The sequence below is a fragment of the Peromyscus maniculatus genome, chromosome 15 (assembly GCF_049852395.1).
Source record: "Peromyscus maniculatus bairdii isolate BWxNUB_F1_BW_parent chromosome 15, HU_Pman_BW_mat_3.1, whole genome shotgun sequence".
Taxonomy (NCBI): Eukaryota; Metazoa; Chordata; class Mammalia; order Rodentia; family Cricetidae; genus Peromyscus; species Peromyscus maniculatus.
In genome coordinates, this window is record NC_134866.1 from 79,899,969 (window position 1) to 79,926,126 (window position 26,158).

Sequence of the window (26,158 nt, forward strand, 5' to 3'; positions counted from 1 at the left end):
GTACCTCCTGGGATGGTTGGCATCATCCAAGCTTTGAGCAGCGCCATTCTTGAACTGGACCACTTCATTTTCCCAGTGGAGAAGCCGAGACTAGAGGCTAAGTAAGTTTCTCCAGGGTTGGAACTAACTGAAAATGGTGAGGGCTCATCTTTGCTTTCAGTGTCTAATATTGACCCCCTGACGATGATAGGCACATTTACTGAGCAGTGACTGTCAACCAGTACCTCTGCTGAGTGCTTTCCACTGTACTCTTGTTCAACAAGACCTTCCAAAGTTGGTGCTTGTATGAGGCTCCTTTTGCAGCATGGCATTTCTACAGGTTTCATGGCTTAAGATCCAGCTGTTTGTTATTTTTTGCTTCTGTGGGTTCGAAGCCTGGGTCTGGCATGGTTGAGTCCTCTCCACTGGTTCTCTCAAGGTTAAAATGAACGTTAGAAAGCTGTGTTCCTTTTTGGGTACTTTGGGAAAAGTCCATTTCCATTCTAGTGGGAGGATCTGGACATGGGTGCTGAGGGAGGGTAGGTGTTCTGGTTAGTATTTATTTATTGATTGTTGTCAATTTGACACAAATTAGAGTCATCTAGGGAGAGGGAACTTCAACTGAAAAAATACCTTCATCAGATTGACCTTAGTCAAGGATATGGGTTATTTTTTGATCAATAATTGATGTGGGAGGGCCAAGCCCGTTGTGGCTAGTGCCATCCCTGGGCCGGTGGTCCCAAGTAGTACAAGAAAGGAGGTTGAGTGAGCCATGAGGAACAAGCCAGTAAACAGTGTTGCTCCATGGTCTCTGATTCAGTTCCTGCCTTGGGTTCCTGCCCTGCCTTCCCATCCTGATGGACTGTGAGCTGTATGCTGAAATAAACCCTTTCCTCCCCAAGTTGCTTTTGGTATGGTGTCTATCACAGCAACAGGAAGCAAGCTAAGCCACTAGGTTAGTAGGGCTTTATTTTCTACATGTGCTCAGAGGTGAGTAACCAGGGTAGATATCCTGCCTGTCTTCTTTCACCTTTCTCACTGTTGGCCCATGGGGAAGATCTGTGTTGAGTGGGACATTTACAACCTCCCATAACTTGGCTTTAGCCCCCTGTGCAGAGCGGATTGCTGAACAGCATGTCTCAGGCTTTGCTTTGGCTTCCTAAGCATTCTCACAGGAGAATCATGGAGAAAGTGCTGTTTGCTTGGAACTGGCTGTTGACCACAGACATGCCGTTAGTGTGATGGTGGCAGGAGGGGACTCACCCCCCCTTCAGAAACACATGCTTGGTTTGTGGCTACCCGGTATGTGCTTGACATCTTTCCAAATCACGCTTGCTAAGCTACTGATGTCTCCTCTTCCTTCCTGAAAGGTGGTCTCAAGAAGACGAGGAGAAATACACTCTGTTAGCTTAGTAAGACTTCCTGACTCTGTTTTGAGGATGGTCACTAATAGCCAGATACAGGTTTTTAAAAACTTGCTGGCTGTGGAGACTCAAAAGATTCAGACCTGTCCCTCTTGCTCCATCGAGGGGTACATTAAGGAGAGCTCATAGAATAGACAATGGGAGTTGGGATAATATACAGAGAAAATAGAAGGTTAAAAGAAAATAAAAGGAAGATGTGTATATTTGCAGGCAATATAAGGAGAGAAGTGGGAACTTCTTTGAAGCCGTGTATATGTGTGGCCGCCAGAGAGCAAGTGTTGGACTGTGTCTCACAGCCTCTAAGGGCTGTCTATACAACCCAGCTCTTGCCTTCCTACACTTCCCTGGACTCCTCTCCCTGGATATCTCTCTATCTATCTCTCTATCTCTCTATCTCTCTATCTATCTATCTATCTATCTATCTATCTATCTATCTATCTATCTATCTATCTATCTATCTAACTATCTATCTATCTATCTATCTAACTATCTATCTATCTATCTATCTCCATATATATATTTGCAAAGATACATGAAAGTATCTTAAATATTTGATACCCTTTTAAATTCTCCCAGCCATGGCTTGTCCCCTGCTGTGGATCCTATGTGGTTTGCCCCTCCAATGTTCCTAAGGTGGATCCTGGTTAATTTCTCTGTGTAATAACTGTTACAAAAGAATAGTACAACCCCTGGATCTCTCTTTCCCTGCAGTCTTACGACATGGTCTCTTCTCCATGTGCTCATGGCATGACACCATCCATCACGAGACCCAGAGCTAACCTGAGGCCAGCACCATGCTTTCAGATCGCTACAACTATGATTTTGTTCTCTTTATCTTTCAAGTTTGGTTTGGCAGCTCTGTTGAGCCTTTATTTGATGTTTAAGAACAAATTAATGAAACGAATCTCTTTAAGTTATCCAGCCTTGGGTATTTCATTATAGCAAGAGCAAATGGATCGACTGTTTCTATGTCATGTAACTTTAGTGACATGGGACGGAATGGCCCAGAACCACCTTGCCTGCTGTGGAAGGGTTCTGCCAGGGTGCCATGGAAGGAGACCAAGGTTGGGGTCAGGTGAACGGCTGTCATGTTTATAGCTAGTGGCCACCTGTGGTTGTTGGCAGCTTCATCAGGCATGTTATGGTGACTCCCACAGTGCCAATATGAGTGGGCTTCCGGATTTTGGCAGGAACAGCTCCTTCAGCAGCATGGCTGGACACGCAGTTCCTGTCAGCAGGTGGCACCAACTTTCTGATCCTTGAGTTCAGCCTCCTTTGGCCTCCTCACACCTTTAACTTGTGTTCCCCCAGCTCTCCTGTCCTTTGCATAATGATATCCTCGCTTCATTCTTTTCCACTCCAGAAGTCCCCAAGAAGCGTGGGGTGGTGGCCCTTGTCTCAGTCTAGCACCTGGGAGGATCAGGAACTCAGGGCTAGCCTAGGCTATATCCTGAGACCCTGCCTGCACCACCCGCCTCTTCCAAAGTCCCCAAGAATTTTGTTTCTCTGAGTGAAAGCTGACCTAACCAGTGTGTTTCTGGCCAGCTCCACGGCCCCTCTCCTGGGGCCTGCATTTGTCTGATGCTGTTCCCTGAACATCCAACTTTGATTTGACATTTTTTTTTTTGACAATCAGGAAGTTGATGGGCATATCAATAAACTGCAGTGATTAAGACCAGGGAAGAAGATGTGGAACAGTGAAGAGTGGTAGAAATTTAACCTTGGACTTAGTTCTGACAGGCCCATGTCCACTTACTCATCGGAGTGTTAGCTTTTAGACAAGCTTGTCAAAATGTGACCACACTGCCTGTGGATGTGTCCTGAACTTGAGCTCACCCTGGCAGCTCTTCCAATTTTCCTTAATCTGTACTGTATTTCAAAAGCGAAGGGAGGGGTAGCCAGGAAGATGGTTTACTTTCAGAGACTCAAGCCAGGCATGAGCAATGGCTACTTTTCAAATGCGTGTTTGAATGTGTTTATTATCTTGAATATATGTTTCAGGTGATAGTTTTGATTATTAGTAAGAATAACAGCATAAACTCAAGGGATTTAGTCAGAGCCTTATTGGATTCATAAGGTTCTGGAAGTCCAGAGAAAGAGTGATGTCAGTGCTAGCTGAATCCAGGGGTTCCTGACGCATCACCATGGGGTGCTTTCAGCTCTGCTGATGTTTAGTTTCTTCTTAGGCTGGAAATTGACCATGGCCTGCATCTGACAGAGTCCAGAAAAGGAAGTGGGAGTTACTCCTGGGTCATTGAGAAACCCTTGGAGAATTGTCTTAGAGTTTCTATTGCTGTGAAGAGATGCCATGACCATGGCAACTCTTACAAAGGAAAACTTTTAATGGGAGTGGCCCACAGTTTCGGAGAGTTAGTCTATTATCATCATGTTGGGACATGGTGCCTTGCAGGCAGACATGATGCTGAAGAAGGAGCTGAGAGTTCTACATCTTGATCCTCAGGTGACAGGAAGTGAACTGTGTCTCACACTTGGCAGAGCTTGAGCATAGGAGACCTTAAAGCCCGCCCCCACAGTGACACACTTCCTCTAACAAGGCCACACCTCCTAATAGTGCCACTCCCTATTTTCCTTTTCTGTTTATTTCAATTATTATTTTTTATTTATAATATTTTTATATTTTACATACCAACCGCAGATCCCCCTCTCATCCCTCCTCCTGCTCCCCTACAACTCAGCCTCCCCGACAACTCACCTCCCATCCCCTCCTCCAAAGGGTAAGGCCTCCCATGAGAAGTCAGCAAAGCCTGGTATATTCGTTGAGTCAGGACCAAGCCCCTCCCTCAAGGGTGAGCAAGGTGTCCAACCATAGGTAATGGGATCCAGAAAGCCAGCTCATGTACCAGGGATAGATCCTGATCCCACTGCCAGGGGCCCCTCAAACAGAACAGAACAAGCTGCACAACTGTCTCCCATATGCAGAGGGCCTAGTCAAGTCCCATACAGGCTCCACAGCTGTGAGTCTAAAGTTCGTGAGTTCTATGAGCTTGGTTCAGTTGTCTCTGCAGATTTCCCCATCGTGGTTTTTTTTTTTTTTTTTTTTTTTTTCCTGAGACAGGGTTTCTCTGTGTAGCTGGAGACCAGGCTGGCCTCAAACTCACAGAGATCCGCCCGCTTCTGCCTCCTGAGTGCTGGGATTAAAGCCATGCGCCACCACCGTCCGGCTTCCCCATCATGTTTTGACCCTCCTTGCTCATAGAATCCCTCTTCCCTCTCTTTGACAAGACTCCGGGAACTCAGCCTGGTGCTTGCTGTAGATCTCTGCATCTGCTTCCATCAGTTACTGGATGAAGGCTCTATGATGACAGTCAGGGTAGTCACCAATCTGATTACAGGGGAAGGCCAGTTCAGGCACTCTCTCCACTACTGCTAGTAGTCTAATCTGGGGTCATCCTTGTGGATTCCTGGGAATTACCCTAGCACCAGGTTTCTCTCTTACCCCATAATGTCTCCTTCTATCAAGATATCTCTTTCATTTCTCTCCCACCTCATCCCTCTCCTAGTTAGGCCATCCTGTTCCCTCATGTTCTCATCCCCCATTCCCTCCCCTCTACTGCCCCCTACCCCCAGTTTGCTCATGGAGATCTCATCTGTTTCCCCTTCCCAAGGTGATCCATGAGTCCCTCTTAGGGTCCTCCTTGTTTTCTAGCTTCTCTGGAGCTGTGGGTTATAGTCTGATTATCCTTTGATTTACATCTAGTATCAGCTTATGAGTGAGTACATACCATATTTGTACATGAGCCTGGGTTACCTCACTCAGGATGATATATTCTAGTTCCATCCATTTGTCTGAAAATTTCATGATGTCATTTTTTTTTTTTTTACAGCTGAGTAGTACTCCATTGTGTATATGTACCACATTTTCTTTATCTATTCTTTGGTTGAGGGCCATCTAGGTTGTTTCCAGGTTCTGGATATTATGAATAATACTGCTATGAATATAGTTGAGCAAGTGTCCTTTTGGTATGATTGAGCATCCCTTGGGTATATGCCTAGGAGTGGTATCATTGGGTTTTGAGGTAGATTGATTCCCAATTTTCTGAGAAGTCACCATACTGATTTCCAAAGTAGCTGTATAAGTTTGCACTCCCACCAACAGTGGAGGAGTGTTCCCCTTATTCCACACCCTCTCCAACATAAGCTGTCATCAGTATTTTTGATCTTAGCCATTCTGACAGGTGTAAGATGGTATCTCAGAGTCATTTTGATTTGCATTTTCCTGATGACTAAGAATGTTGAGTAATTCATTGAATGTCTTTTGGCCATTTGAGATTCTTCTGTTGAGAATTTTCTTTTTAGATCTGTAGCCCATTTTTAAATTGAATTGTTTGGTATTTTCTCATTTCTTGAATTCTTTATATATTTTGGAGATCAGCCCTCTGTCAGATGCGGACTTGGTGAAGAACAGGCTGTTGTTTTGTCTTATTTACCATGTCCTTTGCCTTAAAGAAGCTTCTCAGTTCTAGGAGGTCCTATCTATCTATCTATCTATCTATCTATCTATCTATCTATCTATCTATCTATCTATCTATCTATCTATCTATCCATCTATCCATCCACCCACCCACCCATCCATCCATCCATCCAACCAACCATCCATCCATCCATCCATCCATCCATCCATCCATCCATCCATCCATCCATCTATCTATCTATCTATCTATCTATCTATCTATCTATCTATCTATCTATCAATCATCTATCTTATTATTATTATTGTCTTTTTAAACTATTTTCTTTCAAACTACCACAAGAATCTTTTTTTCATGTCTTATAGGTCCAAAATCAGTCATGCCCTACTGGAACCAATTACTGAGATAGAAATGTGCCATCTTTGGAACAGTCTGAAACTGGAAATGAAGTCTGCTTTCCCGTGTGGGCTGTATGAAGGAGGGTTTTCCCTGGAGGGAAATGAGGATTCAGTCATCAGGGAAGAAGAAGGAAGGAATACTGTTATGATGGAAACTATGGCTAGCAGAGTGGAACCCACAAGTCCAAGTTCTGACTCAGAAGGCCTTCCACCATGGTGAGGGAACTGGCTGTTTATCATTTTGATTTATTTTATTCCTCTCTCTCTCTCTCTCTCTCTCTCTCTCTCTCTCTCTCTCTCTCTCTCTCTCTCTCTCTCTTTCTCTGTATGTGTGTAGGCTAGGGGTCCACCTTGGGTGTTCTGCAGGTGCTATCCAGTTGTTATTAAACAGGGCCTCATACTGTCCCTGAGCATACTGAGCAGGTCAAGCTGTTGGGCCAGTGGGCTGTAGGGATCCACTGTGTCACTCAGCGCTGAGCTTATAAATGTGTACCATCGAGTCTGACTTTTCACATGGATTCTGGGACTCAAACTCAGGTTCTTGAGGTTGCATGTCAAGCACTTTGTCAACTAAGTTATCTCCCCAGCCTTTCAACAAATAGTTATTGAACCATTAAATCAATGCTAAGCATTTATGCCAAATTCTAGAGGTAAGAAAGAATATTAAAGATATTGTCCTATCCTTTGAGGATTTTACTATAGTGGAGAAGACTATGCAAATGCAATTATTATGAGAAATACAGAAGGTTGTTGAACATAGAAGGAAAGTTTCCTAAACATTGAGGAAGGAGCAGCCAAATGTATAAAGCAGTGGTTCTCAACCTTCCTAATGCTGCGACCCTTTAGACAGTTCCACACATTGTGGTGACCCCCAACCATAAAATTACTTCATTGCTACTTCATAACTGTAATCTTGCTACTGTTATAAATTATAACATAAACATCTGATATACAGGATATCTAATATGTGACCCCTGTGAAAGGGTCATTTGGTCCCCAAAGGGGTCATGACCCACAGGTTGAGAACTACTGCTCTAGAAGGGTATGAATGGACATCTGGGGACATAGAGAACTACATCCCACCCAGAGGGACAGCATGTGTAAAGGTATTGAAGCATGGAAGAGGGTAACATGTTTCAAAAATCCTATCCCACCTGCATGTGCAGGACATGGAGGACATGTGAGGGTTGTTTAGAGATGATCCCTGGGATCCATCTTAGGGAACAACTTGGACTTCATGGGAGGAGGAAGTGAGTCAGTAGGCAGGACTGGAAAGGCTGCTGTGGCTTTGGGAGGAGAACGCATTAGAGAGGGTGAGCCTGAAGTCTGGGTGGCTGTTCCATAGCCAAGGCAGGGGAGAAGGGATGAGGGCATGAACAGAGGCGAGATGGAAGACTCAGGAGAGGGAGATTCAGAGGGGAAAATCAGCAAAGCCTGGCGACTGTCTGGGTCAGGGGACGTTAGAGGGAAGTGAGGAAAAAGGACCTATTTGCAGCCATGCCATCCGGAGCATGCCCGATCCTGGAGGCTAATCAGGGTTAGGGCTTGTTAGCACTTGGATGGGAAAGAAGAGCGAGAGAGTGGCTGGTTGAGTGTGCAGGCGACGGCGCATGTCGGTAACGGGGATGCAGAGTCTGAGAGGGGAGTAGATCTCTGAGGTAGGACAGCAGGTCCCGTTTTGTACAAGAGGTGAAAGTCTTGTGGACTGTCTAGATCAGTGATTCTCAACATGTGGGTCGCAACCCCTGGGGGGGGGTGTCAAATGACCCTTTCATAGGGATCGCCTAAGACCACTGGAAAACACAGATACCTAAATTATGATTCACAACAGTAGCAAAATTACAGTTATGAAGTAGCAATGAAAATAATTTTCTGGTTGGGGGTCAACACACCATGAAGGACTGTATTAAAGGGTCCTAGCATTAGGAGGGTTGAGAACCACTGGCTTAGATAGCGTGTTGGGCAGTGGCAAGGGCTTTGGATCTCGAGGTTAGGAAAGGGTGGTGAGTAGGGCAGACAGGACGTTTGAAATAGATGTCTAGGAAAAGTCATCGTGAGGAGGAAGCACGTGCAGGAGAGCAGGCATCAGCCCGTGCACACTTCCTACTACTGTCCAGTTCTCCAGGGTGCCTTTCCTAATAGCTGCAGCACGAGGCATCTAAGCATGGGAGGAGCATGCCCACTGACCTCTCTCTGCCTGGGTAGTTTATGGGGCAGGGAGCTGCCAGTCTGATGGTGTTATTGGGCCTGAGGTCAAGTGTATTAATGACGACAGGATGACAGGATTCTTCAGCCTCCAGCTCCTCTTTCCTCCTCAAATCAGTCAGTCCCCGGAACATTCCCGTAGACCCCTCAGCTGAGTGGTAGCCATGGTGGAGCCCAAGAGCTCAACTTGGTGCAGATACTACTCCTGAGCACTAGGGGGTGCTCCTGGGCACTCAAGTCAGCCTGGATGAGCTAGACGCACAGAAAAGTGATCTCTGAGGATGTTTCTTCGAAGTAACGTGATACAGGATTTGCAGTCTTATTCAAGCTAAAATTATATTCCTAATTTGGGCTCAAGAGCCATTTCATTTGACAAATGCAATGGCAAAGACAGGGAAACACTCTGCAGAGAAGAACTTTGTTCTGTTTTTCTGTACTGATTCTTGGTCTTGAACTATTTGTTGAATGAATGGATGAGCACACACTTTTTTCAAAATCCCAGGAGGATTTTTCAATAAATGATGTGTAGTGTGTTGGTCTTAACTGCCAATTTGATGGGTCTTAGAATCAACGTAGGAGACATGGTGTGTCTATGAGGATGATTTCAGAGAGGATAGAGTGGGGAAGACCCCCCCCCCATCTCAGAGTGAGTGGGCGGGGCCTTCTCAGGCTCTCTCTTCAGGAGTCTGCCTATCACTGCTGCCGCCTATCACTGCTGCCATCAAACTCCAGATGTTTTGTTCTTCCAATGTGGACTGAATACTCGAAGCTCTCCAGGGACCTTGTAGGCTTTTGGAACCCATTTTGAACGGAGGCATCTAGCTTTATGCATCCAGCATCTTCGGGCATCTCAGCCTCTTTCTCCATCGTGCAGGTGGCCATTGTTGGACAGCCTGGAGAAGGATAAAAGGGTTTCTCTTTAGATTATTTGAAAGCCAACCTAATAAATCCCCTTTTATAGTATATTACATTCTGTTGGTTCTATTTCTTTAGAGAACACCGCTTAGTAAAGAATGAGACTGGGAAATGGCCCGATCGCCTTTCCCCTGTACTCCAGGCGGGTTCCAGAGAGCTTTCTTCTCTGTCCACTTGACCCTGACACTGTTGGCTGTTGCAGAGACTCTCACTAGTTTCTTGATTGGAGAGGGTGTCTCAGAATGCGAACTGTTGTCTGCTGGGACATTTTGAGCTTCCTGAGACGCCTTGGAAAGGTGTTGCCATCCTACAGCCATCCCTCATTGCTGGCGGTATGGGCAACAGTGAGCTCCAGTTTGTCCTGGTCAGCTTGGGATGACACTATATGAAAGAAAAACTCGTGAGTTCGCTGGGGAAAGGAAGAACACTGCTAATTTGAGATAAGATGTATCCATCTTAAAACTGGTGTTTCAAAGGGGGATTCATTGTTTGTTCTTGGTACTGTTACTCTTTAGTGCTTCTTTCTCTTCATCTAGGCAACATATCTTAGACTGTTGGTCCATGACACCTTCCTGCAGCTACCCTCATTATCATAAGAGAGTAACGTCTGGCAAGCTCCAATTTCAATAAAAATAAAGATGCCGCAGGCCCAGCGATGCTTGCTTCCTCTCTTCTTTGCGTCATCAGGTTTTACCTCTGAACGGGATTTTTCAAGGTTCTAGTCCTCGGGGGTGGGCAAGTGAAGGTGATATTTGCAAAAGGCTGCACTCCAGCTGGTAGACAAAGTTCGGCAATTTCCCCTTTCCACTCTCCTAAAATAGACCCGGAAGCCTTTCCCATGTGATGCCACTAGATGTCACTCCATATCAAGCTTCTTGAAACAACCAGTGGGAGGTCTGGAGGGCCACTGTGCCTCTCATTCTATTAATGTTTAAAAACTGCATTTGTACTGGCTAGGTTTTCCACATTGAATCTTTTCTGTTTAATGTGACTATAAGCCAGCCATCCTTTGGCTGGGGTGACTTCTCTGGCCCCCCTCTCCTGATGCATTTCCTATGAACATACTGCGGTAAAGATCCCCACCTCCTTCCTTCACCCTTCCCTCCAACCCCTTCTCCCACTCTTCCTTCTTTCTCCAGGTAGGGAGAGGTCAGAGGGCAATGTTTGCATCTTCCTCAGTAGCTCTTATTTTTTGAGACAGGCTGTATTACTGAATCTGGAATTTGCTGCTTGGCAAGACAGGCTGAGCAGCAAACCTTTAGGATTTTTCCCTCACTACAATTACAGGCACAGGCTGCCATGCTTGTCTTTTTACGTGGAGTCTGGGGATTCGAACTCAGCTCCCTATGCTTGCTCAGCAAGCACGTTGCCAACAGACCATCTCCCCAGCCCCTGATTCCGCTCCCCACCCTCGTGAAATTCTTGTTCTCTGGCTGGTTTTGCCTGACCAAGTGTAACATGACAAACTAAAATTCCAGTAGCCAGGCTCATGATTTGGGTTCCTCAGGATCTGGGAGTTCTTCATAGAGGTCATTCTGGCCGTCTGGGCCTTCACCTAGGACCTCCATGTGAAGCATCTGGGGCGAGTAGAAAACTGTACTGCTCTAACGACCTCTATGGAAAAGATCTGTGCGAAAACAAAGCCTCTTTCTTTGAAGCCCTTTAATCCCTTTATCTTTTTTCCCGGCTTCCTTGTCATATTTTCGGTGACAGCTCTCAGGGGACCAAGGCCAGCAGAATTTTCTATGCCTTGGGAATATCTATCCCCATCCGTAACTTAGACAGTAGGAAGGAGAGCTTGGGTCCCCAGAGGGACCCCTCAGTTGTGTGTTTGATGTTGACAGCTCTCTTTGTCGTGAAGAATGGAATGCAGGGGTGCCCGGATCATATGCTACAAAGATGAAACTTTGGAGTTTACAATTTACAGAACCCTTACATCTATCACACCGCCCTGTTCTCACAGTCATCTATTAAGGAAGACAGGATGGATACTTTTGTTTCCATTTCACAGAAGAGAAACCAGAAGAAGGTCAGAGAGGTTAAATGGCTCACTCAAGGTCTCCCAGCTATAAAAACTTGCATCTCCAGCCTCCTGGGCTCCGAGCTCTCTCTCCTCTCGCAATAGCCAGCTGCTCCCTGCAGGGGGAATTGTTAAGGGTTATAAGGAGTGGAACTTTTATTCTGACTGGCAAGAGATTTGGTGCTAGAGATTTCAGGGCAAGAATGGGGTGTCCTTGCCTGGTCCTTTGGCTTCCAACCACCTACTCTGCCAAGTCACCTACTCAAGGCACATGTTGGCATCTGAAAAACTGCTTGGCTGGCACAGCTTGCTGACGCTGTTGTTGTTGATTGGAAAAAAGGAGTATGTAGAGGAGGCTCGTGGAAATACCTCACCAACCACAGAGGATTTAGAGAAGACCAAGTTTCATCGTATTGTGCTTGTTTCTTTGGGGAAAGAAAAAAATAAGATCTGAATATTGTTAAGTCCAACTGGAATGTAAGAAGAATCAGACAGGCAATGGAGACAATGATCGGGGTCTGTGGTTCCTCCTCCTGCCTTCCTGGTCCCGAGGCTGTCAAGCACGGGTCGGGGAGAGGCATGGGCAGGTTGCCTTTGTCAGAGCGGCTGCTCACGCCTGGCTGCACCGAATCTATAAAGCATTTTGCTAACCTGATGAAAACCACTAGCTAATCACTAAAATAATCTGTTAATCTGTTGAGTAGGACCCCTTTCCTGATAAATGGAGGCTTTGAAAAATACTGCCTAATCAATGATGACGACAAAGCTAATTTTCTGCTTTAGCCAGTATTTGACTGGGAATGGAATGGGACGTTCCTGCGGTGTCTCTCTGGGATGGCTTCGGAAGGAGGGCCTGGCTGCAGAGTCTGTGTTTGTGTCAGATGCCTAGTTGCTTCCTAGGGCCAGCCCGAGTGCTGTTTGAGAGTGGACAGTGGTATCTGCCTTTGATTCCCAGGTTTGGTTTCTCAAGACCAGCCCTTCAGTTTTCATTAGAGTTGTTGGGTTTTGACCTTGACTGCACATAAGATTTGCTTGGTGAGCTCTTGAAAATTGCTGATACCAGGGCTCCCCCTCTGGATGTTCGAGTTTAATTGGTTTGGGGTAGAGCCCAGACATTGGTATTTCTTAAAGTGCCCCAGTTGATGGAATATGTAGCCAAGGTTGAACGCCTCCGAGTAAGTTGATTATATAGGCCGCTCTTCTCATATGTGGGGGACATGGAATCCTACTTAGCCTAATTTTTCCATTTGTTTTCCCCCAATAGTAGAAATTTGATCTATGCATTGAAATGAGAAACCTCCACTAGTCAATAATTATTTCATTTAAATGCTAAGTTGAAATATCCACTATCATTTGGGCATAATTTGTACTAGATCATAATCCAGTATTTCTCAAAGTGTATTCTTTTGGTTATTTATTTATTTGAGACAGGGTCTGCTATATCCAGGGCTGGCCTTTGAACTCTCTATATAACTGAGGACAACCTTGAACTTCCTATCATCCTGCCTTCCCCTCCCAAATATGGGGGAATTATAGCTATGTACCACCATGCTAGATTTTATGTGGTGCTGAGGATCGAACCTAGGGCCCTGTGCAGGGTAAGCAAGCACTCTACCTTGAGTTGAATCCCTAGTCCTCCTTTATAATTTATATGGGATGTTCTCGATGCTTGCTGACATGGAGGTTCTTGAGCCACAGTGGCGATGGACGAGATTGCTGTATTCTGGTGGACAGCGTGGACCCTCACTATGGCAGCTACTGTAAAGGGTCTGGGGGAGTTAGCACCGAGGTGTGACCGTCTTAGACTAGGGCATTAATATTCCTATACCTGTGGGGTTTACTTTTGCTCTTTTATTTTTGTGACCACTAAATTTCGATCATGTGGCCTTCTTCTCTCACGTCTCCCTCAGACCATGCGCAGTTCTCTTTGGGGCTTGTTGGCTGCTGAGAGAGTCAGTCCTGTTTAACTGTTCGACATCCCTGACCAGCTGAAAGGCCCCTTCTCTCAATTCCATTCCAAAGCGGAAAACGGAAAGAAGGAGAGCCGCAGCCTGACGTCCCAGGTCTGCTGAAGGACCCCACGATCCTCTATTTCCAATTAGCGGGTTTCCCTGCCGGCCAGCCTCTGAGGCGTCCCAAGCTCGCCAGGCTGGCTTTTTTGCTTTGCATTGTTCCTTCAGAGCGGTTAGGCGTGAGATCAGACACCTTGCCTTTGGGGCAGAGTTTTCTCTGAAGGGTTTGGAGCTTCAAAGCCAAGTCCTAACTGCATTAGAGAGCACGGGGCCATTGGGGTTCCTATTGTGTCCAAAGTCTTTCAGATTCCCGCTTTGCTGTTGACCCTCTCCTGGCTGTGACTTTTCTATTTCTTTCTTTTCTTTTTTCTTATTAGTTGGGATTTCTTTCTTTTTCTTTTACATGTATGATGTTTTGCTCACATGTGTGTCTATGCACCCCATGTGTGCCTGTCCACCCCATGTGTGCCTGATGACCAGGGAGGCCAGACAAGGATGTCAAATCCCCTTGGACTGTAGTTATAGATGGTTGCTGTCTGCCATGTGGGGGCTGGGAGTCTAACCTAGGTCTCCTGGAGGAGCTGCCAGTGCTCTTAACCATTGAACCATCTCTCTAGTGATTCTAGATTCTCTATGGTGATTCTAACAATAAATAGGTTCCTAGGTACCTCCCTCATATTTCTACCACTGTATGTTTTACAAATCGGATCCTATTCCCAGTCACAGTGAAGAACTGGGGGATAACTTCCAAGTCACAAGGTCAGATTGATCACATGCTGAGGGGCTCTGTCACTTTCCCTGTCATGTGGAAACAGCAAAAGGAAAAAAAATTATTCAGTTAAAGTGAAAAGAATCAAGTACAAACTTTAAAGATGAGAAAAATAGAACCATTGAAATAAAAAGCTTAGAGATGGGTTGCAGTATAATTTAGAAACAGAGAAGGAGAGAGTTGGTAATTTGGAAGAAAGAACTGTCAGCCAAGTAGGATTTGAAAGGACTCTTTTGGTGGATTCCACTGTAGAGGAACGTGTAGTATAAACCCTAAGATAGCCCTGTTGAAGTTCCTTACGCCTATAATCCCAGCACTCAGGAGGCTGAGACAAGAGGATCACCATGAGTTCCAGTCTAACTAGGGCTACCTAGCCAGTTCTAAGCCAGCCTTGGCTATAGAGTAAAACCCTTCTCAAAAGATGTAGACATAATAAAGTAAAATCCCGGAATTACCTACAAGATGGTGGCATTTAGGCAGCCAGCAGAATTATCTCATCAGAGATGCTGACAGACAACGGATACTAAAACACTCGGAACCCACACTCTCATGCCATCGGCAAATAGCATGAGCACATTTAAACAGTGTTTTATTCTTTTGGTATATTTGGTGATTACTGGAGAGTGAGATCTCTTCCTCTACTTGCTGCCAGGAAGGATGTGCTAGTGAAATCAGGTCTCAAACTGAATCTTGTCTCAGTCTAAGATTTTTTTCTTTCAAATTTGCCATTTAAAAATAATAGTTATATGATTTTCTAGAATCAGTGAAATTCTGCTTCTCCGTCCTTTTGGGGTATCTCCCTACGACTTGTACAGGGCTTCTCTAGAGGCAGATATGATGGTATCCATGAACAGCTCAGCTTTTTGTTGCATTAAATGATAGAATCTTTTATTAAGCAGTGAGACACAGGTCAAAGAGGGGCCCATTGCTCTGCCTGGACTGAGGTGCGGCTCTGGGCTGCTTCTGTATCCTGGTCACACAGCGACAGAGCAGGTGCCTGCATATTTTTAACTACACCACATAGCTTGACCACCAATTATTTTTAACAATAAAAGGTTCTTCTAGACCATCTTGCTTTCTGTGAAGCTTTGGTATTTCCGAGGCTTGCAGACATTGCTTCTGGGGAGTCTTTCTTATTCTTATTTAGTACTGAGAATGGAATCTAGTGTTCTTCATGTACCAGGCAAGTATTTTCCATTCAAGTCCATCCTTAACCCTTTCTTTTTTTTTTTTTTTTAAATTTTATTATTTATTATGTATACAGTGTTTCTGTATGCCTGCAGGCCAGAAGAGGGTACCAGATCTCATTACAGATGGTTGTGAGCCACCATGTGGTGGCTGGGAGTTGAACTCAGGACCTCTGGAAGAGCAGTCAGTGCTCTTAACCTCCTAACCATCTCTCCAGCCCCTTAACCCTTTCTTAAAACCTTGTATTTTGGGGCTGGAATGATGGCTCAGTGGCTAAAAGCACCTGATGCTCTTGCAGAGGAACCAGGGTTCAATTCCTAGTACCCACATGGCAGTAACCCACAGTTACAGAATTGTCATGTAATTCCAGTTCAGGAGATCCAGCACCCTCTTCTGGACTCTGGTAGCATCAGGCACACATGTGGTGCACATCCATACTGGCAGGCAAGACACTTGTACACACAGAATACAAAATAAAGCATTTAAAAAAACCATTTTCACTTTGAGACAGCTCTCACTAGATTGCCAAGCCTGACCTAGAACCCACTCTATATTCCAAACAGGCCTTGAACTCACGGTCCTTTTAGCGTTGTGAATTGTTAGAATCTCAAGCCTGGGCTACCAGACCTGACTTGTCTGTGTGTGTGTGTGGTCATGTGAGTAGAGTTACATTTGTGTGTACAGGTATACATGCATGTAGAAGCCAGAGGGTAACTTCTGATGTTGCTCCTCAGGTACCACCTTCCTTGTTATTTTGAGGCAAGGTCTCCTTTTAGCCTGGAGCTGGTCAACTAGACTAGACTGTCTGGCCAGTGAACCCCAGTCTCTGCTTCCTTAGCATGAAGATTACAAGTGTGCTCCATGACACCCAACTTAAAAATTTTTTATTTAATGTATTTTTTGAAATTAAAATCTAATTACATCACTTTCTCCCTTGAGCCCTCCCCTCTTGCTTTCTAACTCATGGACTCTATCTTTTAATTTATAAATAAAAGTTTATCATTATATAGATAAAAATGATAATCATGTAAATATATAATCTCATTTATAATTTATAGGTCTATAAATATATCTTTACTATATAAATACACCCTGTCCAGTCTATATATTTGTATTTTTATGAATATGGTTTCAGGGATGACCACTTGGTATTGGGTAACCAATTGGTGTGCTCTTCCCTGGGGAACATTAATTTTCCCACACTCAGCCTTCCTTAGTGGCCTGTAGTTCATTGTCTGGAGTTGTAGTCCCATGAACTTTCCCCATTCCACCTGGACATGTCCATTGGTGTCATCATTGTTCAGGTCTTGTTTAGGCAGCCATGTTGATGAGACTTCATGGGTGTAGCTTCCCTAACATTTCTTGGAGACAAACATCTCACAGCAAACGTCCTGTTCCTATGGCTCTTCCAATCTTTCCACCTCTTCTTCCATGACCCCTGAGATTTGGATACAGCAGTTATGTATGTAGATGGGGCTGCCTACCACATGATCACTTGCTCTCTGCATTTGGATTGGTTGTGGTTTTCTGTAATGGTCTCCATCTGTTGCAAGGAGACATTTTTATTATTTTCTTTTGAGGAGGGGTGGGACCTATACTTATCTGTGGGTACAAAGATAAATATTTACAATGGAGTTAGGAATTATGCTGGATTAGTAAAGTTGTGGTTGTAAGTTCTTCTCCAAGACCTATGACTTCATTAGCCCTGACACTAGCCCATTTTGATGTGGGTTCCAGAGGATCAGGCTTGGGTCCTTATGCTTGTTAGTCAGGTTCTGACTGAGGTGTCATCCAGCATAGCGAGTACCTTGTTGAATGAGATGTTCCAAATTCTAGTGGATCACCTTTCCAATGTTTAATATTGATTAGAGTTCCTCCAGTCTTAACTGAGGAGACCAGACATTGTGACGAGCACACATCCATAGTTGATAGATATCATGCTATCTCTGCTGAACTATCTTAGACAAAACTAAGGACTATAGACCATCTGCAAAATATTTTAAAGAATTATGAAAAAGCCAGGATGTTTTTTTTTTTTTTTTTGGTTTTTTGAGACAGGGTTTCTCTGCGTAGTTTTGCGCCTTTCCTGGAGCTCACTTGGTAGCCCAGGCTGGCCTCGAACTCACAGAGATCCGCCTGGCTCTGCCTCCCGAGTGCTGGGATTAAAGGCGTGCGCCACCACCGCCCGGCCTTTCCCAGAGATTCTTATTTTGTTTTTTTTTCGAGACAGGGTTTCTCTGTGTAGCTTTGCACCTTTCCTGGAACTCGCTCTGTAGACCAGGCTGGCCTCGAACTCACAGAGATCCGCCTGCCTCTGCCTCCCAAGTGCTGGGATTAAAGGTGTGCGCCACCACCGCCGGTCGCCAGGATGTTTTTAGACTGAGGAAAACTTGAAGAGTTTACCACTCAGAAAGAAATGATAAAGGATGCCCTCAAGCAGGAAGAAGAACAGACCGAGAGGGAAGACACAAAATACAGGAAGCAAAGAATGAGTGATGTTTCTTTAAAAGCAAAATATAACTAAAAATCAGATCATCAAACAACTAAGGTCTGGGACTGAAATTGTATGGGAGTGAAATTAATGTCAGCTGGGATTTCAGAGTTGGGCGCTGATGCCGATAGCTTTGTACTTGGTCCTAAGAACACAAAGTAGAGACTGTTTTAAAGCCTGAAGAGTGGGCACTGAAAGAATGGAAACTGAGTATGTGAAGCCAGGAGCAGATAATAAAGAAGAGAACACATTTAAAACTGTAGAGAAAAAGGGCTGAAATGCACACACTAAACTCACAGTTTTCACTGAGTTTATGAGTTTTCTGGGGGCGATGGTGAAGGGTTGAGAGAGGAAGTAGGGGAATGAGGCCCACAGAGAGATAGAAAATATAATCGTTAATTCTGCGGTGGTGATAATATGGAATTTTAAAATATTTCTTCACTAGTTTTTGTATTATTTGAGAAAAACTTTTTTTTTCAAGTCATTGTTTAATAACCTGCCAGTAATTCAAAGCATGAAAAAAAAAAAAGTTAAGATTGTTCCTTTTACGGGTGATGCCCATCACGACAGAGGCGATCACGTAGTGAGATAGGATTCCACACAGCAGGGGCAGGCTTCACCGCTCACGGATTGACGCATTTGGTTACTGATAACCGGCCTGGGGTCAGGCAGCACACGAAATTAATGAACCCTCAGAGAACTTGGCGCGGTTGCTGGGTCATAAGCACCTTGAAGCGTTTCTTGATGGTGATTCGGTGTCTTGAGTATTTGTCGTCAGGGGAGAACCGAGCAGGATGGGCAGAGCAAGTCTGTTGTCCCGTAGGGTCAAATTTCTTCAACGTATAGACACGATCTCCCTGTTCGTTGAGGTAATACTGGAGACACATGACTGCACCTCAGTGAGAAGATGCCGACCTCTCTACAGCCAGCCGCGGTTACCCTCAGTGCACCACCTCAATCGAGAATTTTTTTTTTTTTGGTTTTTCGAGACAGGGTTTCTCTGTGTAGCTTTGCGCCTTTGCTGGAACTCACTTTGTAGACCAGGCTGGCCTCGAACTCACAGAGATCTGCCTGCCTCTGCCTCCCGAGTGCTGGGATTAAGCAAGAAATGCATGTATTAAAATTTTGAATCAATCTAAAGGCAGTAGCCAAGAGGCCATCAAGGGTGTGGGTGAGTTAGAAAGTCAGAGGTCACTGTTTAGGGAGAGGGACTCCAGGACGGGGAAGGGGGAAGGAAGGGTGATGGGGAACTGATTATTGTCCAAGCATATAATATAATGAAGCCCGTTGTTTTAGACGATGAATACATGGTTTTAAAAAGCTTGGGTGAAGAGCACATGGATGTAGTCCTTAGAGATTTTTATTCTATCAAGCTCACAGCAGGTGGTTACTTACAGTTACAGGGTTGACTCTACCTAGCTACATTTTTGCCAAGAATTCTAGCCCCTCCAAGCAGCTATCTTTTTCATTCTCTGAAGGTCCTAGGGTCTCTTGGTCTGCTCAACCCCAATTTCTGCCCCATCATACCCGGATGTGATTGTATCTTCTCTGGATCAACTCAGAATGCCTGGCCTCCAAGTACTTCTAAGCCATTTACTTTCATAGACACTTAGAAGCCTCTCTGTTGAAGGGTATTGTGCAGATTTCTGGGAACATAGAGGAACACACCTCCCCTACCATTCCTCATCGTGACTGACCTTTGCTGGGATGGGATCATGTGGTCTTGACCTTCATCTAGATGGGGGGAATTTCTTGTACTGCTAGGTATTTAGGGTGGCCTTCGTCTTTGCAGAAAGTAGTCATTTAGAAATGTCACATATTTTCTCTTAAATGTGGGTTCAAGATTTGATCATGTAGTCTGTGTATGATACAAAAGCAGGAAAAGGTGACTTTTTGTGGATGACAGGGAGGTTAGTGCCTGTCGGTCAGTAATATCAAGGTAAAATGATCTATGTGTATGAAAAGGCTATAACAAAACTCATTATTTTGTTCACTAAGAAAATAATTTTAAAACAAAATTTAAGTGTAGTTATCTTTTCCTCTAACTCCAAGAAAACCTTCTCTAGTGGAAGAATGTCTCACCACCTAGAGATGCCTCCAAAGGAAATGGAATACCAATAGGAATGAGCTTTGGGTCATCAGAAGTGGTCAGGCTGGATGTGGTTAAGGGCCTTCAGGTCTCTTCTAGCTCTGTGCTTCAAGAATTCGGGCATTGCTGGTGCTAATAGCCAGAGTCAGATTAAACCCTGGAAAACATACTTGTACCGTAACTTCTAAATGACCACTAAGTACTCTGTGTTAAGAAGTCACACCATGAAGAACCCTCAAGTCAGGTGCTTTGACAGACAATGAGATATTTTTCTTGTTGTCCCAAAGCCCATTCTGGATGAGCAAATGGTCCATCTGTGACTAAAGTTCTGTTAGTGCTGTTTCCCTGAGCAGAGCAGAGATGATATCAGATGCCTGAACTAGGAAGCTGTTACCCTTGTAGGCCGCAAAGCCAGCGACAAGACTCTTTCTGAACTTTATGATGGGACATCAGAATTTAAATGGACTCTGCTGTCCCATGGACTCAGAAGTCACACAGCATCCTTTTGGCATCTACCATGTGCTGCCTTGGCTTTATGAGTTAGGGTTAGGCAAGCTGGTCTCGTCACAGTCCCCTTATGATCTTCCATGGGAAGGAACTGTGACTTATTCTTTGTATCACCCACAGCATTTTGCAGAGTGATCTACAGAGGTTGGGGCTCCGTGACCATTCCGAGGCCCACCATTTAGAAACTGTTCAGGCTAAACTCATTTTAAAGATGGCGGGGCATCTCTTGGAGCTGGACCTTCTTTGCTCCTGTGTCTCCGTGGGATACTTCCATGTGTCTTGCCAATAACAGGATTGTGTAGGCATCCACCTGGAGGAAAAAGCAGGGCATGGTATTCAAGAAAGAACTAAGGCAGTAGCAGCTTTAAAAAAGGGAAGAAGGAGCGTGGCGCAGAGGGAAAGTTCAGAGTAAAATCCTCTCTGTTCAGAGGAAATGTTTGGTCTAAAGAAGACTAAGAAGTACGGATCTGAGTGTACAAGCACATTGGGGAGCTCACCCTGGAGCCACTAGGAGAGGAGGAGAGAAGGGACACAAGAGAAGGAGACAGAAGATGGTGCATGAGAGATCAGTTCTACAGAGGGGCCTGGATCTCAGTCTTGGAGGGCAGGAAGGGGTGCAGGGCTTCCCAAGCTACACCAGAGGGACACTGATTTTCCTGTGCACTATCCATCCCAGCACCAGGCTCTCGGACGCGTTAACTCCCTGGCTCTTCCAGCTTCCCCTGTGTCAACTGAGTCCACGATCAGAAAACGTCACAGGAGTTCCTAGGACACAGCTTGCCTTGTCACACGGAGGTGAAGCCCGAGAAGGATGGGCAGGCTCTGAGTGTCTGCCAACGTGTACCTATGTTACCTCTAAGGACATGACGGTATGAGGTCTAAGAGGAGAGTTCTGTGGTCCTAGGCTACTTCTGTACTCCTGGGCATCTTGTTTATCCCTGTTGGATGATTCCTGGCTTTACAGAGTCAATCTGAGTCTGAGGCCAACTCCTCTGCTACCCTTTCTCCTGAGTTTTTCCCCCTTGTATTCAGACTGCCCAACCTAAGCTCCCAGGGTAGCTGAGAAGACTATGGCTGTATGGCTTTGATAAGCAGTTGCCTCCACTGAAGTGACATTTGAGAAGGTCAGCTGCCAAAGACATTTATGTTTTATTAGGTGACTTAAGTCCGGAAAGGGACTACAGGATTCAAAAAGGTTATGATGGTTTGAATGAGAATAGGCTCATATACTTTAATGCTTGGTTCCCAATTAGTGGAACTATTTGGGAAGGATTAGGAGGTGTGCCCTATGGTTGGAAGAAGTGTACCCTGGGGGTGGGAGGATAGGCTTGAAGATTTCAAAAGCCCATGCCCCCTACCCCCAATAAATCAAATGAGCTCCCGCTCCAGCATCATGCCTATCTGGCTGCTGCCATGCTCCCTGTCATGACGGCCATAGACTCACCCTCTAGAATTACGAGCCCCAAGTGAAATGCATGCTTTCTTTTATAAGCTGACTTGGTCATGGTGTCTTGTCACGGCAGTAGAAAGGTACCTGAGACAAAAATGAATCATCAGTATGTGGTCTGGGCCACTTGCTAGTCTAGGGGGTGGGTGGCACTCACAGGATGGGTCTCAGGGATGTCACATGTAAGTAGGGTGCTCAGGTCCTCCACGTCCAGGAGTAGGGCCATGTTAGGAGAACCCCATTCTCAAACCACATGTGTTCCACAGGCCCTGTCCCACTGGTTCCGTCACTATCTCATGGGCATTGTCAGGTCCCTGCTCAAAATGGGGTTCTAAGAGAGGAGGAATTCTCTCCCAGTGGAGCTTGGTGAGCCTCAGGAGTTCAGAATACCTAGGCGTGCACTCCTGTCTTGCTGGTCTTACACTTCTGTCTGAGAATCTTTTGTGAGAATGTTACTGAGACTCACCATGTCTGGCTGGCCTTCTGCGTCTGTGAACTAGGCGGTGCTGTTTAGTTGTGTTATTATTACTACTTTCCTCAACGGACACAGCTAAAGTTATCCAGGAGGAGGAACCCTCAATTGAGAAAATGCCATCAAAATGGCTTGTGGGGAGCATTTTCTTGATTAATGATTGATGTGGGGGGTGGGGAACTCACCGTGGATGGTGACACCCCTGGGAAGGTGGTCCTGGGTTATGTAAGAAAGCAAACTGAGTAAGCCATGGGGAGCAAGCCAGTGAGCCATTTTCCTCCATGGCCTCTGCTTCAGCTCCTGCCTCCAGTTCCCGTTCTGACTTCCCTCAGGGGTGGACCAGAACTGGTAAGCCAGGTTAACCCTTTCCTCTGCAAGTTGCTTTTGGTCATGTTGTTTAGCACAGCAAGTGGGCGTGGTATAGTGGACTGACTTCTCAGGGCATCTGAGGATGTAATGAGCTGTCTTCATGGTAAGTGCCGATCACAGACTATTGGCATGGAAATGAGTTAGAGAGGGTTGGGATCGAAGGAACAGTGGGGCCCCGATAAGTTGAGCATCAGAGCCACAGTCTGCCACTTACGAGCTTTGTGGCCCAGGATGAACAGTTTAGCCCCTCAGAGATTCAGTTTCTCTTTGGTCGTATAGGAATTATAAGCCCCATGTCAAGTAGCTGTGAGAATTAAATGAGATGAAGGATGTAAACCATGGAACATGGTGTTTGTCCTCCATGATGTGATTGACGTGTTGCGTTGATAGTAAAACATCTTGGTAAGGCTTTGCCTTTGGCTTTGCATGAGAGAGGCGGTCATTATGGTGACACGGAGGAGGAAGCGTTGCCCATTTGGGGTGGGGATAGCAAGAAAAGAATATATAATAGATGTGGAGAAGTGGGGTGCTGCAAAGGTGTGGAGGAGAATGGGGTGTGAGCTGGAAGAGAGAAGAACTAAAGATGGTCAACAAAGCCTTCTGCTGAGAAACGACTCTATTGTTATAAGAACCCCTAGGAGTCAAAGACCAAGAAGAAATATCTTTCCAATTAGGGAAGAAGGACGCAGAAATTCTTATTTCCTTACCTCACTTTGATGAGAGTTCTTGAGAATGTAGACATATGGGGGGGGGGGCAGGAAAAAGAGAAAGTTAGCTAAGGACCCTCATCCTGGAAGTCCACCTAGGATGAGCATCCTCTGTGGAGCTGAGCATTGAAGTCCACCATCTTCTTTCAGAGACCAAGGGTCTGGATCATACCAGTGTGGGTAGGGCATCTCAGGTGTGGACAGCCACATTGGTGTCAGCAAGAAGCCACTGCATGGTGGAGTTTCCTTACTGAGTGTGGAAGAAGGTAGGCTTCTTACCTTACCACATTACCACAGAGTTGTGGTTGAAATGACAATATTTGACTCCCCACATTATGGGAAGTAGAGCTTTGAGCAAGTTCTTCAAGTATTTTTTATTGTCTTTTAGGGCACATGCACACATACACTATCTATGCCTAGATCTAGGAAAGGGGTCTTTGCTCTTTCTGCCCTTCCCCGGGGCCTTTGGTTGCAAAAGGTAACCATTCTGTGACAAGCAAGTTGCAAGCTGGACAGGTGCCCTCCGCACATAGGGTACCCCCAGCAGGCATTTGTAGCCACTTTGAAACCCATATATTCATTTCTTCCATTTAATTCTCCAGATGACCCTGTGAATAGATGCATCCCTCCATCTCAGGGCTAGAAAAACCACAGCCTAAAGACAACAGCATGGACAGCCGGGCTTCTGATCTCAAGAGTTTTTTCTAGTCCCACGGTGCCTCCCTCACCCCACTCTCCCTCATGACATTCCTGAACTGAATCAGCTGGCGATTGCAGTTGAACTCAGTGGCGGTTCCAAGGCTCTCCATCATTTTTCTTTGTTGCTGGGGGTCCAGGCTTCTTTAAGACCATAAATAATACATAAATTAGTATGTTGAGCTGATTCCCACACGTTTTCCACAGGCTTTCGGTTCTTCCTGAGATCAATACAGCTTAAAAGAAAAGGAAAAGCCAGCTCAGCTGGTGTGCGGATCCCAGCCTGGCTGCAGGGCTGTAGCACAACCCACCTTCCTGGGGTGTGAGCCTTGCCTGACGGCTCAGCTTGCTTGTCCCTAATGAGCTGGGATGTGTTGGGATGTGGTTGTGCATTCGAAATCCGGTAAGCACCGAGCAAGTGTGTCTGGATCCACACACCATTGAGAAAATGCTGTTAGAAAGACATTGCTTTCCGGCCTGTGCAAGCAAAGTCGAGAGAGGTGTGAGAATCTGTTCTATTCTGTGCTGCTTCTGAATGGCAGCCTCGCCAAGGTTTCCCAGGCTCAGAGATGAGGCCACACAGAGGGAACGAAAGAGAAACAATCCCAAGGACACCAATCAAATGTCACAGAACAAGCAGCAAGAAAATCCCCATCCCTGGTTCAAGTTAACATTCCACAGAAACTGCCTGCTGAGCACTCAGGTTGCTTTGGACCCAAGGCTTGCTGGTTCTGTAGGGAGAAGGGACCCGCTGTAGACCTGTGTAGGCATTTCAGGGCCCTTTGTTGTGTATTCAGGCTTTACGCAAACACCCTTTGTGCAGCTGTTCACGGAGCCTTCAAGTGCCTATACGTAACTTGTTCATACTTTTCTTTTATCGTATTATCGTGTTTTCTTTTTTCTTTCTTTCGCTCAGTCACTATACCTCTTTTTTTTTTTTTGAAACTGCAGCCTTTGACATGCTATGTAGATAAAAGATCTCACAGGGATAAGAGCCAGAGAAAACTTTAACGAGGAGAGCTTAGCCCATTTTCAAAGCCCCTCTGCCACGTGCCGAGGGTCTCGGAGCTGGTGGCGTGTGGGGCGACAGACCGTGTCACTGGGCTGCAGTGCGCGATCAGGCCTCGCTCTGATGAGCTGGGCAATTGGGGGACTGTTTGAACAGACCAAAGAAAAATATCAAAAGGCAAATTGGAGTCAGGGAGAAAATGAATAGCCCATGATCTCCAAGGGAGATTACAGGCGTAATGACAAAGTCGTCAGGTTTTTAAAGGGGCTGTTATTCTAAGAAAGGTAATTTTGTTCAACTTTTTTTTTTTTTAAATGGAAAAGAGGATGAAGAGATCAGCACCAGCTAAATCATCGCTGTCAGATAAAAGATAAATCTTTCATTAGGAAACATTTCTTTGCATGCCCTTTTGACATTGAAGAATATCTTTGATGTGAGGATCTGGGGCTTTATCGAAACCATAATATGCTAAAATAAACAAAACCACAATGTCATGTTTTATTAGAGAACAGCAGCCATAAAAAATATGGAAAAGAACTTTTGAGATTTATAGTGTGTCTCTGTATAGGAGCTTTGCTCTATTTAATAAAAATTTAAGAGCCACACTTTGCTGACTGTTTACAAAGTCAGCAGACTTGGCTTGGAAAACAAAACACACTGAGCTTTTTTTTGTAACTGGACCCCATGCTAGTAGCTACATCTGCCTCTCAGTGACCAAAACACCCATCGAAACAGCTCGAAGGGAGGAGTTCTGTATTTCTGCTCAGGAGTTCAGCAGTTTCCACCCATCGTTTGTTCCATGTTTTGGGGCAGAACATCATGACGACAGGAGTGTGCGGTGAAGACGTTTCCTTACGGAAGTCAGTGTGCACATGTGGAATACCTGTGCCGGTGGCTTTCTCCTCTCCCTGCCCTTTGTTCCTTCCTTTTCCTTAACCTCTGGGGTAGTAAGTTTTCCTCTCTCCTCCCTTGATCACTCTTCTCTGGAAACGCCCTCAGAAGTGTGCATTGCCAAAGTAAATGAGTGCTTC

At 45.3% G+C, this 26,158-nt stretch overlaps 1 pseudogene; it reads right to left on the bottom strand.

The window, feature by feature from the left end:
- Positions 1-18,491: 18,491 nt before the first annotated feature.
- On the bottom strand, positions 18,492-18,786 carry LOC102906931 (H/ACA ribonucleoprotein complex subunit 3 pseudogene; annotated as a pseudogene).
- Positions 18,787-26,158: the final 7,372 nt, after the last annotated feature.